Consider the following 11652-nt stretch of genomic DNA (forward strand, 5'->3'; position numbering starts at 1 on the left):
AAATTGAGTGCAATTGATTTATGAAACAGGTCAATGATGTTGTTTTCTATAGTAACTGGTTTAGAAAAGAAACAAGTAGTTCAGTTCAGGGCAAAGGAGATTTCAGGCTAGGGCTGCTGATCTGTACCTATTATCAGCCTTAATTCAACAATTTTGGAGGTCCATCAGTTTAATAAAATTGATGTTTGAACTACTTTTGTTGAAAATATGGCTCAAAAGGAGATCAGACTGAGGTTCTCCATGCCCTCTCACACTTAGCAAAAAAAAAAATCTTCAGAAGCCAAGTCGTAACCCTCTCTGCCAACTGACAAGCACTATCAGGGTTATTTCAACTTTAAGGAATTTCACCCTAAAGGAAATTCTTTCCATTCCCTTTCCTGTTTGTTATGCTTAAGTCAGCATGCATTTACAACCTCTTTCATACCGAAGCTGAATGTTATACAAAACCCTGAATTTTTAAACACTTAATGAAATGGATTATAAAAGCCAAAACAGGGATCTGAAGGTCTGGTTCATGCTTTGGTAAACATTTTGGTAAACACTTAAAAGTATAATTACAGTGAAGCTGGATGAGCAAGAACAGGAATCACCTCAATCTTCTGAGGTTCTGCTGGCTCTTCTTTATAGTTAATGAAGCTAAGAGGTTAAGACTGAACATAAAAAGGTGCAAACAGCAGCTCTTTTCAGAACTGCTTTAATTTGGATTTTTAAATAATTTGACAAATCATAATTTTTTTTTTCCAGCCACATGGATAACTAGCATAGATTATCAAAAGTTTCACAGTAGTAAAATTAGTAGTCGGAGCAAAAGAACTAAATACAAATGTAGGTTTGACTGGCTGAGAGCCAAATTTCAAAAACTCACATGTCCTGCTCTTTAACAGTAAAACAATCTTTTGGAAGAGATCCAACGGAACCGCTCAATAGAAGTTTACACATTCAAATTCTAGTATTGCTAATCATGTTTTAGAATTCAGTGACAAGGTGAGCAAAGTATAGCTGAAGTCAAACCTGAAAGGTTGCTATTTTCTTTAAGTGCTTATTCTTTTGTTAAGTACTATAGTTATAAAATATTTAACTGCCAATAATTTACTTGAGAATTCTTCTCAAATGGTTTAAACAAAGAAAATATGAGTACATACTACTCCATTTCTTAGTCTTGTAAAAAAATCTTCCCAACATCATAATCGAGAAATATTCGGTACAAATATTCTGTACTATAATAAAGTGGAAACACAGTACACTGGAATATCAACTAAAATTCTCAATTATCAGACCAACTATTGTAAAAAAATTTGTGATATTTCATAGAATAATTCACATGGGAAGGCACCACAGAATATCATCTAACCCAGCCTCCTGCTCAAAGCACTGAATTCAGACCAGTTTGCTTAGTCTTTGGCCAGTCTGGTCTAAAAACTGGAAAGGATGTAGATTTTACAACCTGCCTGCACTACCTGTTCCAATTCCTTGGTGTCCTCAGGGTGATTTTTGTTTCCTAGTGCCAAATCAGAATCTCACCTGTTTTAGACGACCACTGTCTCTTCTCCTCCTGCCATGTACCTCTGTAAAGGGCCTGGCTGTCTTCTTAACAACCTCTCAGGTATCACCTTCTGAGGCAGCTATTAAGTATCCCCTGAGCTTTCCATTGTCCAGGCTTTGCAAAGTCAGTTCTCTCAGCCTCTCCTTATGCGCTCCAAGCCCCTCATTTTGCTGGCTCTCCACCAAACTAGCTTTACTTTACTCAATATATTTGGGGAGCTAAAACTGGATGGGGTATATCCAATGTGGTAGTCAATTGCTGAATACTGGCAATCCACTGGCTATGCTCCTGTTCGTAAAGCCTAGTATGCTGCTAGCATTTTTCACTGTCTGCAGAGCACTGTCCTCAAAACGTCATCTACTCCCCTAATGTGATGTCACGTGCAAATTTGATGAGGACACACTTCATCTCCTCCTCCAGGTCATTGATCAAGGTACTAAACAAGATTGGTCCCAGTACAGTACTTCACTTGTAACTAGTCTCCAGGTGGAATGCAAACCATTAACTGCTACACTGTGAGCCTGACAATCCAGCCAGTCCTCCCATCCAAACCATAACATTGCAACTTGGTTATACAGATGCTGTGAAAACCATGCTGAAAGCCTGGATAAACTCAAGGCAGATGATGGGCAAACTGTCATAAGCAATATTAAATCTAATCTGATGGCATTTATGGTTTTAGCAATATACAGAAAGGTCCCAGGACTATCGACAAGCATATAAAAGATACTCAGGAACTTCACACAAGGCCATTTTAATTACTGCTTAGACAAAAAAAAAAAAACAAAAACAAAAACAAAAAACAAAAACCCAATTGCACTAGACTTCTTCCTATTAGGGAATAAAGCATAGGTCTAAAGAAAAATGTTTATACATACAACAGAAAGGTTTTAAGTTTCAGGATCTGTAAATATAGTCCATGAAAATAAAAATCAATTTCACCACCCAACCAGGGAAACCCAGAGTCATTATTCCCCTTACACATGAATGATGAAATGAAAGAGACTTCAGCTATAAGAAACAAAGCAATAAAAATAATTACTTAAACAAAAGTTAAACTTATTTATCAATTTCATTGATTAGTATTTCATATACAGCTGCAACAGATATGTTGACCTCTACTTAGGAGATTTCTAGTTGAGCCAATTTTCACACAGTGACCCATAAGTGACTATGAGTCTGGACAGCACTTGCTGGGAGTCCATGAAGAATGGTTTGTCTGGTGGCACTGTTTTTTCAACCTTACAACCTGTTGTTAAGTCACAGACAGGACTATCTAACATATTTTAGATGTCTCTTATTATTACTTTTCCCCACATTGATTCCTGTAGCTGCCACAAAGAATTCATACAATTGTACCAAGAGATGTGGTTGAGACAGCTGGTACAGAAAAAAAAATGGTTCATGAGAATCTCTAACTTGCAACTTTAAACACCTCTGGCACACTGAATGTTGTAAAATGAGTGAACAGGAACCTTGACACTGTTCGGTACAATCCACATAAGAAAAACATTACCATTAAGCATCTATTTTCCCAGGAGAAGTGATTATTACTATGCATATATGTAAATATTCTATTTTAACACTCAGCCACAGTATTTTCATAGGCACAAAGCAAGGCAGATATTCAATTAACTCTTTGTGAATACAAAGACACAGTTTGCATGCCCATTACCAGGCACAAAGGTACACTCTATACATTGATAGTACTAACATAGCCTTATATATTTAACAATACTCAAAAAAATACAGCAGTAAAATTCAAAGTAAAAACAAAACATTTTACAAAATGCAGTATCCATTTGCTGCAGATTGGTGTGATGAAAAGAATGGTCAGCTATTTTTAAGAGTTATTTGCTAAGGAAACAAGCCTTATGCAATCACACAGTGCAACACCTCCCTCTGCCTTGAGATTTTTTGAGCCTGTTGTTTGACTTGGCAAAATTTGATAGACAAGATAAAGTTTCAAGAGTAATTATGCTCACAGAAACTTCTCTTTAAAAGTTACACCATTACAGAGAAAAAGCACAAAGCATCCCAAGCATGAGAGAAGCGCTGACATTAGCAAAATTACCAAACCTGAGAATTTCAAGGACTAATGAGGTACTGCTTGCCCTTCACTCAGAAATCTCCACCAAAAATAATGATTTCCAGTGGCCCAGGGTAAGAAGAAAACAAAAGCTCAGAACCCCAGAAAACCCCTCTGCTTTAACAGTAGAAACCTCATCTCATATAGAAAACATTGTTGGAGCTCAATTTATATTTGATAGCCTGGGGTTTTTCAGTGTAAAACTCTGAGCAACCACCTGCACAGCTCTTGACCATTTCAGATGATCTCATCTATCCTGTTTCCTTCTTGTAGCAAACTGGTCAAATTCTACATTCAAGAGAGGTGAAAGTGAGCAAATCTGTTCTCACATTGTTACAGATTACACCAGTCATTATTTACCCCACCTTGTCTCACCACCTTTAAAAATAATCATTTCAAATGGTTTCCTATGCAAACAAGGCTGTTTGATTCAAAGTGATGTACAAATATACTAAGAAAGTTGTTGCAGCTAGGGGCAGCAAGTAGCAGAGAATCTGAGAGAAGGAAGACACCCACCTCTGGAGTACCTGCCTGATCTCAAAAAACTGACAGCCAGTTAAAGGAGAAAACATTCTGAGCATTGACAGGTTTATCCCACTAGCTTCTGTCAGCCAGCTTCCACAACTGAATGCAGACGCCTATGTATCTCTGCCAAATTACTCTGTGAATTAATTGTTTCAGTGGTCTGAAAAGGGAATTTGAAATAGAAGGTTATTGTTTTGATAAAGGATTTTAACTACCTGGACATCACTTAATTGACTACTACAGCTCAACCCAGATGAAAGAATTTCAAGATCAAACTAAGGGATATCTTTGTATTAGCAATATAAAGGAAGCTATGGAAGTGCCAAAGTCAGTCTCCTGTTTTAGCATATTTTATGAATTAAAAAAAAATTTCCTCAAAGTTATTTCAAAGCTTTCTTCATATAATTCTCCTTGCTGAACATCCCAACAAGTTTCCCCACGCCTGATCGTGCCATCAATCTAAAACTTATTTCAGTTGAAATTATTGCACCTCCTGTATATAATGACCACATGCAGAGAAGCACCTTTGTAGTCATTTAGCTTGCTATATGTAATAACAGGCATTCTTTTTCTCATTTACCATGTAACAAGAATAGTAGTACTTCAAAACGGAAACACTAAAACAGTTACTGTATGGCTTATCACTGAACACCAACTTCATACAGTGTTTTTGTTGAAGACATGACAAACTAAATCTAACAGAAATCCCCAGTGGTTTCACTTGTTAGCTCCAGTGTCAGGCTGGAGCACGGTGACGTAACATAGCCTTAAACTAATTCCTGCCTTGTCTCAATTCATATCATAGGTTCCATACTGTTAAACATAAAACATTTTTCTCTGAACCTCAGATGGAAGAGAACAGAGGAGTAATGACAATACTGCTGAGAAAATACACTATGGGTTTGTAAATACAATGAGTTGTTTTGCATTAGTCCAATGAACAAAATTATTCTCACACTGGGTTTGCATTCATCATCAATTAGAATTTTTACATGACAAACCCAGAGCATCCTGCTGAACCCAAATCACAGCTGGCAGTCCTGCAGCCCAATGTGGCAAGGCAGCCACTCTCTTTGAAACAGCTCCCTCCATTGCTATAGAGAAAAACCACTAGGAACAATAATAATAAGCTGTTGTCCTGACAACCTTACAAAGCAAAACCAAGGCTTACTTTACTATAGCAGAACAGTAAGGATAACCTGATCACCGTAAACTGCTCCTAATTCTTCAAGAGCAGCTGTCCACTGCAATAAGCAAGACCAGCAGAGCAAAATACATATGCTTCCCTGCGTCCTGTAGTTGATATGCACATCATGCAGGAGAATGTATGCATATACACAGCCACACTTTCTTTTTCCCCACTTTTTTTCCATGTTGTGTCACACTAACATGGCAATGAGATTTCATGGTAAAACATGTGAAGTATTCATTCTCAGTGCTGAGAGGCTAGAAAAATACTTAGGAGTGCTCTTTTCCTTGAATGTACTTTAGGATCTAAAAGTAGGAAATAATTACTTTTGAACAAAAAGCCACAAACAAAAACAACCAAAGAAGAGTGTGATCAAGTAACTCATAACTCTCAGGTGAAAAAAAAAACCACTAAACAAATGGGAAAAACAAAAACCAAAACCAAAAAGACACAGACTGAAATTCACAGATGCCTTCTCCATAAAATATAGGAGACAGAGCTGTTTTTGCAGTGACAGTTTTGCTAGCTATGCATTAATTGCAGGATTCCTTTTTACTCCCCCTCGTGAAAGGAAAAAATCACAGCAAGAGTATTTTAACAGTATGTGCATTTGTAACACCTATAGAAAGCTTTATTCTGTCCTTACTCACCTTAATTGACATTTTGTTCTCACATCATTTCACAATTTATCTGATTTGACTGAAGTGAATGTAAAAATTCAACATGAAACACAAAGTGGCCCGGAATCTCCTTTCCCTCTCATATATATGGAACAAACAAGTGTCAAAAAAAAACCCACACAAAAAAAACCCACCAGAAAAATGTTATTAAGGTGTTCAAGAGCATATACTAGGTTTTAAAAAAGCATTTTATTCCATTTGAATCAACCTGCCACTGAACCTCTAATGTTCTCAGAGTACCCTTTCTTATAAATACATTTTATTCAGTACTGTAATCTGTTTACATAATCTGTAAAAGAGTTCTATAACTTCATCACAGATTGTATCAGGTTTAAAATAAAGGTTGGTGAACCAAAAGGGAAATGGAAGGGCAAATTGTTGAGCTGTACAAAAGCTTTGTAACTCTATTATGTGTCCTCTAGCATAAGTCCCATTAAATCATTTTCATGTAACTTAAGTTTGAAAAGTCATATTGAATCATAGCTATGATTCAAAAGCCTACCTAAAAGATGAGGTAGCAGGCAGGCATTATCACAATCCACAGCCACTGTGCCAGAGAGAATTCAGGCAGTGAAGGGAGAGGGGGAGAAAGGAAGGAATGGCAAATAATATAGAAGGATTATACAAATATCTGCAGAGCTGGATATGTCATTTTTCAGGATTCTGGACAACAAATGAAGACATTATATAAGAAAAGATTCAAAGTCAATGGCAAAACTCCAAGTCCTGTGCTCAGAATTTCACTTGAGCTGCTAAGGGGGAGGGGAAATCATGACAACTTCAGCTACTGCCACCTTTCAGCCTCCTCGCTACTACATGACAATTTACTACCCTTCCTCCAGTCTCCTAGATTCCCTCACTTCCAAAACAGCTATGGTATCTTTCTACATTACATCTCTCAGCTTTAAAAAAAAAAAAAAAAAAAAGTGCGTGAGTACAGGTCATTCTCCTAAGGAACACAGAATCCCCAGTTAACAGCAACTAAAACAAATGCCTATTTCCTTTCAAACATCTACTATTCTTAAAATGTTTTACAAGCATCAGATCCAATAAAGCTGTTTGCTTGCAGATCCAAAAAGATGGGACAGCAGCTGCTTACATTTATTACGTGTTCAGAAGATTATCTCTGTGAGGATGCAAGACATTTTTTAAACAAAACCTTTAATTATGTATGAACTGAACACTAAGAAATTCCAGAAAACCAGAAGAATCCACTTATAAATCACGAATAGCTAACTGCTGATGTAATTACACTTTCATGATCCAAACAAGAGTCTACATATCTTCTAGTAAGAACTATGGGAAAAAATAATCATAATGACATTTCTGCCTACTGCTGTCCTGTCTCTAGCTAAAATCTAGAAGAGTACCACCAATTATAATAACCCTCCTCAATCTTCAGTTCAATCAGTTATGCCTGAAAATGACTTTAAATCTGGGGTCAACGCTTTACTACAAAGCAAGGCAGGGTCTCTCATTTACTTCTGTCAGGATAAATCAGATGTTTGACATTACCTTTGCTTTTTCACAACAAACTAAAAAAATAAGACAGCTATTCATGTGAAGTCCTAGCAATTCTTAAAAATCTAACCAGTCATACGGCATCATCACTGAATGTCATGAGGAATTAATGTTATTCTTAATGCAATCTATGTAAAAAACCAGTATTTTTAAAATTTAAAAAAAGAAAAATGTGAAACATACTCTTCAATCTACTAAATACAAATTCTATATAGTCAGAGCTATATATGGTAACAGTCTTCATGAATTCTCCTTACTGGATTTTTGGATTTTGTAGACAGTCCTCACAGTATTTCCTCAAAATAATTCAGGTAGAAAAAACAGGATAGGAAAAGACTGTGAGGGGTACCCCTACCCTAAACTTCCTCAGCTGTTCAGATTTATAGGAGGATGAAAATTCCCTTAAAAATAAAGACATAAAATGAAGTTTGTCTTAACTTTGCAAGAGGTAATGATTTAAAGAATCAGATTTCAGTTATGCTACCTAACATATTGAAAATTTCTGCTATGAGTACAATATTGCAATACATAAAATAAAAAGCCATGTCCACTTCACTGAATCACAACCCAGCTTGCCCAAACATTTTAAAATTGCAAAGTATTTTAAATTGCAAAGCAAAAATTGCATGGAAAGAGAAAGGAGCATTTGTCAAACCACGATTTCATTTCAGGCTGTCAATACAGCTACTGTTGGTAATCTTGGATGACTAATGTAAGAAACTAGATAACCCAGCGCCCCACCCTCTTTCCACAATCTGTAACTTACCTTATATTTTCATAATAACATAGCATTTCTCACTGAATATTACCGTACTAGATCATCATCAGTAACAGGTACAAACCTACTGAAAATATTTTAACATCCAACCATCTAAATATAATCTTAATTCTAGCCAAGGCAAGGAGAAAATATTTACTTTCTCCTGCAGTTTGAACTGCTGATCTGCACGTAAAAAGCTTAGGTGCAATGCCTGACTGCTATGTCCAATATGAAGCTAAAAGTGAAAAAAAAGAACTGCCTCAGTTCACTTGCAAAGGTCAAACAGCAAAAGAAAGGGATGGTTTTGCCTGTTTGACCACTGCTTTGTTTAGTTCCTCATTTGACTCTCTTCATTTGCAAGAGTATTTCACAATGCACTTGAGTAATGGTATGTCAGTAAAAAAAAAATAAAAAAAAGACCATATTATCTTTCTTTCAGGAAAATAGAACAGGAACCTTTAAAAAAAACCTCTCTGATTTGCACAGTAAGCAAACACCAGCTACAAAGAATTGAGGTTTTGTTTAGTACTAGGTTTCACGTTATACCCTTGGCATATATGAATGACATGATCTTTAATTGATCCAATACGATTGGTGAAACAGTCTGGCATCCTCACAAGTATTCCTTTTTGTTATATCTAAGTGCTGCATGCCCTGGTAAGGTAAGCCACTGGGCATGCAAAACCAAGACAATACATTCAGAGACCTCTCTGAAATCTAGCTTTATGTGAATGCTACATAAATTATAAATCAACTGTTGTGGAGCCTAAGTGATGCTTAAATATCCTTAATGCATTAGAGCTCTTGGTGCTTTAAACATGTTGGCATTAATAATAAAAGATATTTCAAGGATCATATTTAAGATTGAAGAAGCAAATGGCAGGCAAAGAATGCATTCCATTGACAACAGGCACAGTTTTGGAAAAACACAAGAAATAGATTAATAACACATCAGGCCTAGGCATTCCTATATCCAGCAGGATGTGATGCACTATATTTCTGATTCCAACTCCAAAATGCTTCAGTCTAAGTTAGGTACAGAATCTGGGAAAAAGTAGCCAAACAAACAATATTAATGCACTACAGTCTTTTTTAAAATAAGTCCATCAAACTAATAACCGAGACTGAACTATTGGTTTTTTTCCCATTTTCAAACATCCCTCCTTATCCAGCTGCTTTCCTTTAAAGCAGCCTAAACATTTTGCAGAGCTACCTTCCAACTAAACAAACTTCCTTTAGATACTGGTAGTATGTATATATAAAATAATGTTTATAAGCAGCAAGCTGAACTGAGCAAAACAATTAATTATGTCAGCTAGTAAGCAAACTTCACATTCTGCTCTGGTCTAATCAGTGCAGAACTGATCAAGAAGGTAGTTTACTATTCACGGAAAGAAAAAAAAAAAATAGACAAATACAGAAATAGTAGGCTGCAGAGACAGATTACATGCTTTCCTCCTCTGCTGGATATCTGATATAAGAAAGCCATCTAGTGTTAACTTTTAGAAGTGAAAACTGTGCACAAAAGAGCTCGGGAGAATTTACATGTGCAATTCTCTTTAACTTTGCATATCTTCTACATCATAAAAAAATAAAACTCGTTTCCTCTAGAAAAGCCAGGCTGAAAGCAAAGATTCAAGCTACCAATGCGTTAAAATAATTCAGCATCGAGTACTAAGCTAGTTTACTGACCTACTTCGTGAACGTTAATATCCGTACCTGAAATTTGTCAACTTCAGAGTTGCCTTTGTCGAGACTGCGTAACCCTGCTCCCACACCCTCACGGACACACGCACACACCCCACCTCAGCAAAACGCTGCGGAGCGCCCCAGAAGAGGTACGGAGCCACGCAAACAAAATCGAAAGCAAAGCTGATCTCAACTGGCTATCATTTACCGAATCAAATACTAAGTTTGGAGAACGGACCACTGAACGCGCATCAGAGTACTACGAGATAACAAAGAGTGCAAAAAGGATACAGGTTGAGCCTCGTAAACGGTAGCTCAATAAATAGCCTTAAAATCACTGCAGGGAACTGAAGGACCTTTCCCTCTGCTACCCCAAACGCTTGGCGGTCCCACTGCAGCGTCTCCGCTCTGAAAAACCAGTTACACCCCAGAGACGCCCGAGCCCGGCAAACTTACTCCGAAATTGCCATTCTTCTTGAAATGGGCTCCAGAGCCGGGGCAGCGCGGCGGGGCGCGGAGCCGCTCCGGCGGGGCAGACCCGTCCTGCAGGTGCCTGCCGGCCGCACTGACACCCCCCGACACCGCCCGCACTCCCGAGGTAGCGGAGCGCAGCGCTGTGTAGAAACGCGACGTGCGGGAGGGAGCCCACCCCGCTCCGGTGGCGGCCGGGACGAGGACGGGGTGCTGAGGGGGGAAGGGGGTCCGCGGGTCCTCGCTTCCCGCCCCCCACCCGACCCCAGCCCTCCGCCCTCCCGCCGAGCTCGGAGAAGCCGAGTCTCCCTCCCAACGGCACCTGAGGGGAGAGGAGATGGGTCTCTCCCCAGGGCACCCCGCTCCCACACCGCTCCCGTGCCCTTCCCGGGACGGAAAGCACTCGTACGCCCGCGCTGCCCGGGCACCCCCCCCCCGCCGCGGGGCACGGACGCGACGGCAGGCGCCGCTCCTTACCTGGTGCTGCCGCCGCCGCCGCCGCTGCTGCCGCTGCTGCCCGCGCTCCGGCTGCTCCCGCCGCGGGACCCCCATGCCCCCGCCCGCCCCCGCGCACACAGGCTCCGCTCCACTCCCCGCCGCCGGCGCGCGCGCGCTCCTCTCCCCTCCCGCGGGACACGCCGCCCGCGGGGCGCCGCGAACGTTAACGGGAACCGGGGGGAGGAGGGGGGGCGTCCGCTGGGGTCTCACGGGCGGGCGGGCGCGCGCCGCGCAGCGCAGCGCAGCGCAGCGCAGCGCCTCCTCCTCCTCCTCCGGTCCCCCCGCCACCCCCTTCCTCGCGCTCGCCCGCTCCCTCCCGCTCTGCCCGGCGCTGGCTCTGCAGCGCGCCCCAGCCGCCGGACGGGGAGGAGGCGGAGGGCAGGGCGGGGCGGGGGCAGCACCCGCACCCCCCGCCACACACACACACAGACCCGCTCTCGCCTGCCCTCGCACATCCGCAAGCTCCACCCCTCGCCTGCCGGCCCCGCCTTCCATTGGTTTCGCCGGCTCGGCCCCGGGGGAACGCGAACTCCCCATTGGCCACTCGCGCTGTCGCGCAACCAAAACACCAGGCCCCGCCCCGCGGCGTGCCCGCCACCTCCCCCCCCGCCCCCCCACCTTCACCCACCGTGGCAGGGGCGGCAGGAGGGGATCCCCGGGGCGTCGCGGGGCGCCCCGGGGCCAGGC

General features: G+C 41.1%; 1 protein-coding gene across 10 annotated transcripts in view; it reads right to left on the reverse strand.

The window, feature by feature from the left end:
• SIPA1L2 (signal induced proliferation associated 1 like 2) overlaps positions 1-11052 on the reverse strand; it is a 151010-nt gene extending 139958 nt beyond the window's left edge. For 9 of the 10 annotated variants that reach the window (XM_074863142.1, XM_074863140.1, XM_074863138.1 and 6 more), the window contains exon 1: positions 10945-11006. The gene's annotated coding sequence lies outside the window, so the exon portion shown is untranslated. Of the gene's footprint in view, positions 1-10944 lie in introns of all 10 variants that reach the window. The other variant, XM_074863136.1, reaches the window with a different exon arrangement.
• Between the last annotated feature and the right edge of the window lie 600 nt (positions 11053-11652).

The sequence above is a fragment of the Strix uralensis genome, chromosome 3 (genome assembly GCF_047716275.1).
Source record: "Strix uralensis isolate ZFMK-TIS-50842 chromosome 3, bStrUra1, whole genome shotgun sequence".
NCBI classification, from domain to species: domain Eukaryota; kingdom Metazoa; phylum Chordata; class Aves; order Strigiformes; family Strigidae; genus Strix; species Strix uralensis.